We start from the raw sequence: 10857 nt of genomic DNA on the forward strand, positions 1-10857 counted from the left end.
GTACTTATTGGTTCAGTTGTACACATGTACCTAGAGATATTGTGTTCTAGAACCATCAAAATGGAGATTATCTTTTAGTGCTACTTAGCCTTATCATTTGAAGACATACTACCCCAGAAAGGGAAGTGCAATAGTGCATAGCTTACGACAAAATTTGCACGAAAACTTGCACCATTTGGAACACAACATGACATGTTACAGATGAGTGATGACTTCACAAATTTAAGAAAAAAAAGTGTTTTCTTTCCTATCATGAATTCATGATTGATGTAATTAATGTGTCCATGGAGTCTCGTTCTGAAGTTTGTAAAATATTTATGTTCTTTGAAAAAGCATTATTGTTTATTATTCTGCATATATAAGAGGAAGAAGTGTTACTTTTGTAAATGGAAAAAAAAAAAGACTGAACTAAGCATGAAAATTATGATTTAAATTGTAGACCATATTTTATGAAGTTTTTCCCTGGCATATGAGTTATATAACTCATTAATTATTGGACACAATGTGTCTAATACTGATTGTTTGTACATAAAGTGATTCAATATTAATGCTGCTATATTAATTAAATATTACTTAATATGTGATAGATTTAATTTATTCACAAATAAAACTACTTCATATGACCTAAGAGCTGTAATTTAATTAGGGAAGTGCTAGGGAACAATGATTATCTTGAATAATATGAACAACCACCAATCAAATATAAGTACATTACATCTTAATTTAATGCTACTCATTAAATTTACTCTTTTAACTCTATTAATTTACATTTTTTTTACCAAAGATAGGAGACTCGAACCCGCAACCTCTTAATTGAGTATGGGAAGACTATGCCATTTGAATTATTACTCATTGGCCCCTATTAATTTACATTGTTCACACATTGTTCAAGAATGTTATTAATTACTTATACTTTTTCTTAATTAAGTGGTCTCTGAATAAATTTCTTGAAAATTTTTCTTTTATTTTTAATGATATGAGTCCTAAACCGATATCGCACTATCAACATTATTGTTCTCCGGTATTACAGCTACACCTAACCCCTCTTTTAGACTCTCTTCTCCTATATATGTTCCCTTTTTTTTTTTTCCTTTCTTTCTTTCTTTTCATTTTTTTCAAATATCCATTGATTTTTTTTTCTTTCTTTCTTTCTTTTCATTTTTTTCAAATATCCATTGATTCAATTGTAGACACGGATTATAGTGGGATCAAACATAATGCATGTGCCGTTTACATGTGGTGGATCAAATTTTCCTTCGTCTAATCATTGAGCTGCATATATATGTCGGTGACGGTTTTCTAGCACATTAGATTAACTTGTTGAACTAAAATTCATATCATAGCAAAATTAAAACTTTAATCCCAAATCATAGTAAGCAAAAATTAACAGTAATATCAAGTCTCAAAATTTTGTATATATACCTTATATACAAAAATATTATGTGTATATAAAAAATTACTTATAATATATATATATATATATATATATATATATATATATATATATAATTCTATTTTCACTGTATTTTATACTTTGATATGTATATTATAGGGATAATTGATTTTTTTTGTTTTTCAAGATATTTTTCAATCTAGTAACTTAAGGATTAATCCGTCGCGAATTAAAATTTTGTTTAAAGATTTATCGCTGATTTTTTTTTCTATATGCACAACTAATTTAGTGGTTGTTTTTTGTGCATACGTACTAGTATGTTTGCTACTTATAGTGTACACTTCAATCATTTACAAATCTGTTATTTTCGTTGATAATCAACTCTATAGTTTCTCTCTAATTCTTACTCCATAGATTTTGTTTGTGCTAATTAAATAATTAAAGGCAACCATTTTCTTAGAATAATAACCTCTAACCAAGGGCATCTAATTCATAATTAAACAATGATTAAATGCATATGCTAATCTGACTTTATGAACATCTAGTACTGTTAAGAAGTCAAAAGCTGTTGTATGTGGTCCATATATCTAACCATAATCTATGAAATGGCATGTGCAATTGCAACTTCAGTTTGAAGAAACTGTGTCGCGGCACAAGCCGCAAAACAAATGAAAAAAAAAAAAGGATAAATAGTACCTGTGAGTTGTGATATCATAAAGTACATGAACAATGAAATTTTGGCTTAATAGGGAAATATGATTTGATATGTTACTAACTCTCAATGCAGGCTTCCTCTACTAAGTATAGCTTAGGGAGGACTACCATCTTGCTCAAGTTTTCCTTTATTTGGAATTCTAAAATCAGAATTCAGTGTGTCGGCAAGATTGATATAGTAATAGTATGATTATGAATGTATAAAAAAGGAAATTAGTGGTGAATGTGATACTTCCGATTTCTTTTTTTTTTAATTTTAAGAATAAATTTCGAACTCATCTTGATTAAAAATACATAAAATGAAATCGTCACAGATTTTAAAAATGATAAATTTATCTTTTTGTTTATCAAATAATAACATATACTAGTATTTTTAAAATATTTCTATCGATAAATTTTTTTACCGTGATTACTGCATATACAAGATAGTATTTAAATTCATAGCAAACGAATAAATTAATAATTCGACCAATCTAAATTAATTTAGTTACATAAAAATATTAAAATTTATTTATTAGTCTTTTTATTAATGAACTATTATTTCTAAAAAAAATTGAACACTAATATTCTAATATTAAAAATGTAAACCAAATCCGTAGTTATTAATTTACTCTCTTTTTATCTACTAAATAAAAGTATTTAGGGATTTCTAACCAACACTTTTATAAATAAGAAGTTAGTTATCCTATATGACATATTTAATAGTTATTGAAAAAATTAAATTAAATAATTATAATTAACATTGACGGTTTCTTTAACTTAAGTTTGAAAATTCAAATCATTCAACTATAATAAAATTATTTTTGTAAATTACAAGATTTTTTTTTTCAATTTTTCAAAACACCCAATTGTATAATTAACCGATATCATCACATCACTTCCATTAAGTGACCTATAAATCTTGGCCAATTCTATTGTTATGTTTTGATTCAAGACTTCGACTTCAAAGTCTATTTATTTCCTTAACCATTTTAACTATAGAATTTTCATTTGTTATAACTCTTTTACTACAAGAAAAACATTGAGTACCATTAGATTTATCGTTGTCCTAAAGTTGGCGGTATAAATATTGTCGAAAATTGCTTATTGACCAATTATTTTTGTCTGACGCTAATTACCGACGAATTTTTCATCGATTTTTTTAATGAATTTATCGAGACTGAGTTGATCATCGATGGTAACTTTGGCGTCAAATCCGATGGCAATATTTTTTATTTTTTTGGCACAGTAAGACACAATTAGTAGTCAAATTAAAACTCTAGTTAACAAAATTATTAGCAGAAATAAAAAATTAGAAAATGGCAATGGCTCCTCTCATGCATGCAAGAAGGTTGTTGTACCTCTGCTCAGACTGCTCCGCTTACTCGTGAAGCTTCTGTGTTAGCTTCTGCACCTTCTCCCTCAAGTCGACAACTTCCTGGGGATCGGTAGGACTGGTGGCAGAGGCAGAAGCAGAGGAAGCCGCCAACTCAAAGAAGCAGAGGCCACTAGTGAAGAACTACCCCAACCCGAAGCGGCGATTCTTGTGGGATTAAGAGGCGATCTCGCGCCAAATTCTATCAAGATCTACCTCCAAGGTCTCGGAAAAGGCTTCGTCGTTCCCACCAAGGTCTCGGAACCGGCTTCGTCGTTCCCACTAGGCGACTAAGATTGCTGGGTCACTGACCGCTCGTCAGTAAATCTCTCCTTATTGGCCTTCAAACTATGGGTTTACTTGAAGGTCTCCGTCAGTATCGTCTCACAGTCCAACGACTAAGACTACAAATTAATATATCAACCAATAAAATAAATGAACAAATTAAACAACTAATTCAAGTAACTATGATAAACCCTTATTTTATGATAAATTTTGGATTGAAAAGAGTGGAATTTATCAATTATCTTGTATTTATTTATTGAAATTGCATGTTTTTGTGAATTTCTCCTAATTGTGTTTAATTGTGAAAAATATATTTTTTTATGCTTAAAATTGTCAAATTTAATTCACTTTTATTTCATTCGATACCTTGATATGTTTGTTTGAGTGATTGAAGGTTTAGAAGACAAAAATGGCTTGAAGAAATGGAGAAAGAGCATGCAAAAATAGAAAAATCATGAAGAAATGAAGTTTTGAAAATCTGCCCAGTTGTGCATATGCATGGCAGATGCATCTGCACGAGTAGCGGCACATGATTCACTTAACTGAACACGTGGATTGCGACTTTAGGCCATATTTTGGTCCAATCCAACTCATTTCTGAAGCATTTGAGACAAGAATGCAAGAGAGATCAACCAAGGAGTGTAGGAAGTAGTATAGTAGTAGTTTAGGATGATGTTTTAGGTAGAAATTCTAGAGACAAAAACTCTAACTTCTCTCTAGAATTTACAATTTTTAGTTTAATTTCTTCTTAAATTTAGGTTTGATCTTGCTTTAGTGAAATTTTCTTTATATTTTCTAGTTTGATTATCTTAATTCACTTAGTCTTACTTGTTAGTTCCTTTATTTTTGTCAATTTTAGTTTATGAACACTTGTGTGAATGCTAATTTTTTTTAATGCAATTTCATGTTTTCATGTTTAATATTACTTCTTTTCATTGTTATTATTTCCTTCATTGAATTTGGTAGCTATATTTTTATTAATTCTTGTAATTTATGATGTTTTTATTTTATACCTTTTAAATATTTGTTGAAATGTCTTCTTAAATTTTAGAGTAGAATTTTGCATTTTTGACTTGGAATTAAGGACTTAGGTGACATTGAGTCATTGATGTTCAATATTGATTGGTAATTTAGGATTGTTAGTTAGTTTTATTTCCACTAACGCTAGCCTTTCACTAAGTCTAATTAGTGAGTTGGCTAGGACTTGTGGATTAAGATCAATTATGTCTATCTGACTTTTTTCTGATGTTTGCGGATGACGAAATGAGATTAACTCTTCTTAATTACCATATTTGTGGTCAATGACTTGGATAGTAAATCTTAACTCTCAATCCTTGTTAAGATAACTTTTTGCACTTAAATGTCTTTGTTTGCTCTTTACTTTCTTTTCATTTAATTTCTTGTCTTTTGCATTTCAAACCCCTTTTTTCTCATAGCCAATGATAAGTACACCTCACTGCAATTTCTTTGAGAGATGACCCAGGATTTAAAACTCCCAGTTTTTATTGCTTTGAATTCGTGACAAACAAACTAAACTCTGATATGGGTTTGTTGGTTTGGAAAAATACTTGTGACGAGATTCTTTTTAAGAAATTCTAAACCGATATTTGGCCCACCATTAAGTTTTTGGCGCCGTTGCCGGAGATTTGCAATGTGTATTTGTTTTTAATTATTGTGAATATGTGCATATGTGAATAGTTTTCTTTTTGGTTATTTTCTTGATTTTTGTTAGTAGTTAGGAGTTTATTTTTCTTTGTTTTTTGATAGCTTTTGTTTTTATTTTCTCTTTTCGCTATGAATTCTCACCCTTTTGCTTTGAGTTTGGTTGTAACTATGTTGTAGGAAATAAAAACTTCAATGATAGTTCGCATTATAGATCGGGAGATTAATTGCGGGAGGAGCCACGTTCTTATGGACAACCTTCAAGGCAACAACCTCCTCCACCTCGTTATGAACACAATCCACCCCATAATGCTTACCAATCCAATGAATATAGTGGCCCTTCTTATGGTTATAGACCTCAACCACCATATACCTATCAATCACCTCCTCAACATTATTTTCAACCACTATACTCACAAGCCCCATTTTACCACCAAACACCTCCATATGATCCGAATCTATATCCACCACCATACCACCAACCATATGAGCCATATGAACCATACTTAGAACCGCTACCATTCCAACACAAATCCTCCCAAGAACCTATTAAATTATTACGTCTATATACACCACCTCAATATTCTTACGCTTATGAACTACTTCCTATATATGATTGCTACCTCCAACACAATCAACCATCTTTTCTACCATAATCCACTATGGAAGAATCTCTCCAACCATTAATCCAAGAGCAAAATGATTCCAATTATGTTAGCTAAGGGTAACGAGAGAAATTTGATCATCTCAAGGAATCAATAGACCGGCTTGCCGCACTCATACCTACCCTCCCTCCTCTTGGATGACCGTTGGATGCACTTGAGGAGATGGACTATTTACGAGAGTAAGAGAAATTCCACAAAAGACAAGAAAAATATGTGACGACCATAGTCGAATCTGTAGACTATTTAGTTTCACCATGTTCATGCAATCAAGACACTCTCGTTGACAAATGTGAAGAAATAACCGAAGAGCGTAGTATAGAAGAGAGCTTGGAGTCTCAAGAGAAAGAAGAGAAGCCAAGGTGTGAATTGCAACAAGTAGAGAAGGTTGAATACATTGAATTTGATGAAGTGGTTGAAGAGTTAGGAGGAGTTGTGCAAGGGGTGAATTCCAATATTAAAGACACTTCCACTCCAACTAATGATCTTGTTGAGATGGTTGAACCTTCCTCTATGAAGTGTGAAATTGATGTCGAGGAAAACCGTGCACAATCTCCGAGAAATGATTTGAGTAATGAGGAAGAATTAGAAGAAGTTAGCGAACAAAAAGTGAAAATTGAAGAAGTTTGTTAAGAGGTGGAGGTCATTCAAAAGGAACAAAAGGGAGTGAAATCGCATTATCAAAGCCATTCAAACCTCTCTTCCTAAGTCACTATCATCCATCACATCTTTGCGTGGGTAAAAATCTTGTGCTTTAGCTTTATTGGCCCACTTGAATATGGTTTACTAGAAACGGACAGTCAATTTAGAGCGCTTTGTGAATTGAAGCCAAGAGAGACATGGTTAGTGGTTGGCAACATAAATCAGGGCTCACTAGGGTTGAAACCTCAAGGTTGGAGTTCCAAAGATGGTGCAATGCTCAATTCAATGGATCTCAGAGGATGGCTTGGCAATCAAGGGAGATTTTAGAAGTCTCGTCACCCAGATGGAACCATGGTAATTGTTCATACTCTTGGTCGAGCTAATACGATCCGGGTTGGGTGAAGACAAGAACGACCGACCTCTTATAAGGTTGGTTCCTCACCGACCTCTTCCTAAAGAGATCGGCCAAATCACCATAGAGGCCCAAGCAGACCCGAAACAAAGAATTACAGCCCACCCAAAGGCGGCTAACCAAAAGATAAGTGATCTCACCCACAAAAGATAAAGATAAGATAAATAACTTATCTGAAGAAAGGTCACTCAACACTACTATAAATACACTAGAGTACCCAGGTATAACTCATACTTTGATTCTACACAAAAACCTGCCTAAAGCTCGTGCTAACTTAAGTATCGGAGTCTCTTCAGGTACCACCACCCTCCGATTATCGAAGATCAACCGGACCTCCCACTTCAATAGGTTGGACACGGCAGCATCGATCAGTATAGAAAATCTCATCCAAGATCGACCTTCAGTTTCAGGTAACCCTCAGAACATTAGTGCTGTTGCCGGGGAACCTGGAAGTCATCCCACCGTCATGGCAGAAAATCCTGACAATGACCACAACTCCGGTCTGGAAGATAGAACGCCGCTTAAAAATACAGATGCCACGTCAAAGGACACACCTCAATCCAAGGGAGACAATCAAACCCCAAACACAGAAATCTTGGATGCAATCTGTCAACAACAGGATCGCCTTAATCAACTCGAACAGAAAGCTGAACGGCAGTGGAAGGCTGAGAGAGACCTCCGGAAAGAAACGAGAAGGCGTCGAGAGCTAGAGGACAAGATCCTAAAGCTCGAAGCCGACCTCAAAACTAAGACCACCCAATCCAATCGCGAAGATAGTCCACCCAAGGATCAAGACCCGTTCACAAAGGAGATCATGAAAGCTAAAGTCTCCAAAGACTTCAAAGCTCCTCACAGGACCCTATATGACGGTACATCTGATCCTAGCCATCATCTCAGCAATTTCAGAAGTCAGATGTATCTCACGGATACCTGAACTGCAATTCGTTGCAAAGCTTTCCCGACGACCTTGACCAAAACAGCAATAAAGTGGTTTGATAGCTTACCGCCGAGGTCGATTGCAAGCTTCCATGACCTCGCCAAGAAGTTCCTAGCTAGGTTCTCCATCCAGAAGGATAAAACCAAGCACGCTCCAAGCCTGCTAGGGATTAAACAAGGAGATCGGGAGAGCCTCTATAGTTATATGGAAAGATTCAATAAAGCATGCCTTGATATACAGAATCTATCTACAGAAGCAGCCATCATTGGGTCTCATCAATGGCCTACGAGAAAGACCCTTTAGTCACTCCATATCCAAAAAACATCCAACATCTCTCAACGAGGTTCAAGAACGGGCGGAAAAATACATTAATATGGAAGAAAACTCCCGATTAGGAGAAACCTCAAAGACTAGATTCTCCTACCTACCTCGGGACAATGATAAAGAGTCCAAGAAGAAAGAAGACCAACCTACTGAGAAACCTAGAAAGTACCACAACTACACCCCTTCGGGTGTCTCTTGTAGACGTTTACTGGAAGATATGCAACACTGAGAAGATCCCACCACCTCGCCCAATTAAGCACAAGAGAGGAGGAAGTCGGACAAAGTATTACGAATACCACCAAATCTATGAGCATCCTACCAACGAGTGCTACGACCTAAAGAATGTCATAGAAAAATTGGCACGAGAAGGAAGATTAGATCGGTTCTTAGCCAATAGAATGGATGAACCAAAAAAGAGAAGAAGGGATGAAGAGGTCGGACGAGCTAAACGTCCCCCTCACACCCCTGAGAGACATGTTCACATGATAAACGGAGGATTCACAGAAGGAGGGATCTCCAAATCATCCCGCAAAAGACACCTCAAAGAGGTGTATCATGTCGGAGAGGGAGACAGGTCGCCCGACCTCCCCACTATTACCTTTACTCAAAAGGACGCTGCAAGTATCATCCCGGGGCATGATGACCTCGTGGTCATACCATCATACTCGCCAACGCTAATCTCCACTGAACGTTGGTAGACCAGGAAAGCTCCGCAGATATCCTGTTTAAGTTCGCCTTCAACAAGCTCGGCCTACAAGAGAAATAGCTTAAAGCTTATCCAAATAGCTTGTTTGGACTCAGAGATGCCCCAATCCAACCACTTGGGTATATCCCACAGCACACAACATTTGGAAAAGGAACACGGTCTAGAATGATGAGCATAAACTACATCGTAGTCGACGTGAGCTCAGCTTACAACGCCCTAATAGGTCGGATAACGCTGAACCAGCTCACCGCGGTGGTCTCCACTCCACATCTGTGCATGAAGTTCCCAACCCTAAAAGGGATCGCCATCATAAAGGGAGACCAAAAACTCGCGTGACGCTGTTACAATGAAAGTCTGAACCTTAAAGGTAACCCCGGAGGAAAAGAAGCTAACACTATTGAACTTGGGGGAGTCCGAGCTTGCGAATAGCTTCGTCCTCAACTAGAAGGGGAGACCAAAAAAGTTCGGATCGGGGATAATCAAGACAAAATAACAAATATAGGAGCAACCTTAAAAGGAAACCTCAAGGTGCTACTGATACAGTTTCTAAAGGATAATTCCGACCTCTTTGCATGGAAGGCCTCAGACATGCCCAGCATAGACCCCAGACTAATGTGCCACAAATTGGCAGTATATCCCGAATTCTGGCCAGTGCAACAGAAGCGTAAGAAGCCTAGCCCAGAAAGGTCTCAAGCTGTGGAAGAGCAGGTACAAGCCTTACTCGAGGCAGGGTTCATAAGGGAGGTGAAGAACCCATTATGGCTAGCCAATGTCGTCTTGGTAAAGAAGTCAAATGGAAAGTGGCAGATGTGTACTGACTACACTGTTCCGAGGGTTACCTGAAACTGGAGGTCGATCTCGGACGAGATCTTCTGTACTGGTTGGTGCTAACGTGTCCGACTTGTTGGACTGGCCGAACTGTTGATCCTTCGTCACCGGAGGGTGGGGGGTACCTGCAAGAGACTCCGATGCTTAAGTTAGCATGGGTATTAAACAGGTATTGAGTAGAATCAGAGTATAAATTATACCTGGGTGCTCCAGTGTATTTATATTGGTGAGATGTGGCCTTCTGTGGATAAGATAAGTTAGTTCTCTTATCTTATCTTTATCTTTAAGTGAGGTCATCTTTATCTTTAAGGGAACCGCCCTTCTTTCTGTAGGCATGGGCCGCCTTAGGATTTGGGACGTGTTCCTCTATTTGGGCCCTTTGTTTGGGCTTTTCTGTGACTTGTCCGAGCTCTTTGAGAAGAGGTCGGGTTGTCCTGACCAGAAGAGGTCAGTCGCTTTGTCTGTAGAACATCCCGGGTTGGACAGCTCGACCCAGGGTATGAACAGTGCCCCTGCTTGAGCTCGGTTTTTCTGTTGAGGTCGAATTTTTTGACTTCGGTCCTTTCATGATGAAGCCGAACTCAAGCATTTTGTCGATTTCTTCTTTTTGTAGAATCTTTTGAATGTAGAACATTTTCCTCTAAAGGCGCGTGTTTTTATATCAGCGCTTTGCTTTGGGAACGTGAAAGGGTTTAGTACCTTCATTAATTAGTATTAATTGCCCCGTTTTCTCCTGGCTTTATTTTGAATCTCTCAAAAAACGGTTTCTCTTCTTTCACTTCTTCTCCGTAACTCCTCCCTTTACTTTCTCATTTTCTGTTTCTTGCCCAGAGTTTGAAGTTTCTTTTTTGTGACGTCTGTTCTACTGTTGCGTTTTTCGGAAGAGGGCTGATTCCACATTTTCTTCATCTGTCTTTGTATTCTTCCACTTCGAGGGG

Source organism: Arachis stenosperma, chromosome 5 (genome assembly GCF_014773155.1).
Source record: "Arachis stenosperma cultivar V10309 chromosome 5, arast.V10309.gnm1.PFL2, whole genome shotgun sequence".
NCBI classification, from domain to species: domain Eukaryota; kingdom Viridiplantae; phylum Streptophyta; class Magnoliopsida; order Fabales; family Fabaceae; genus Arachis; species Arachis stenosperma.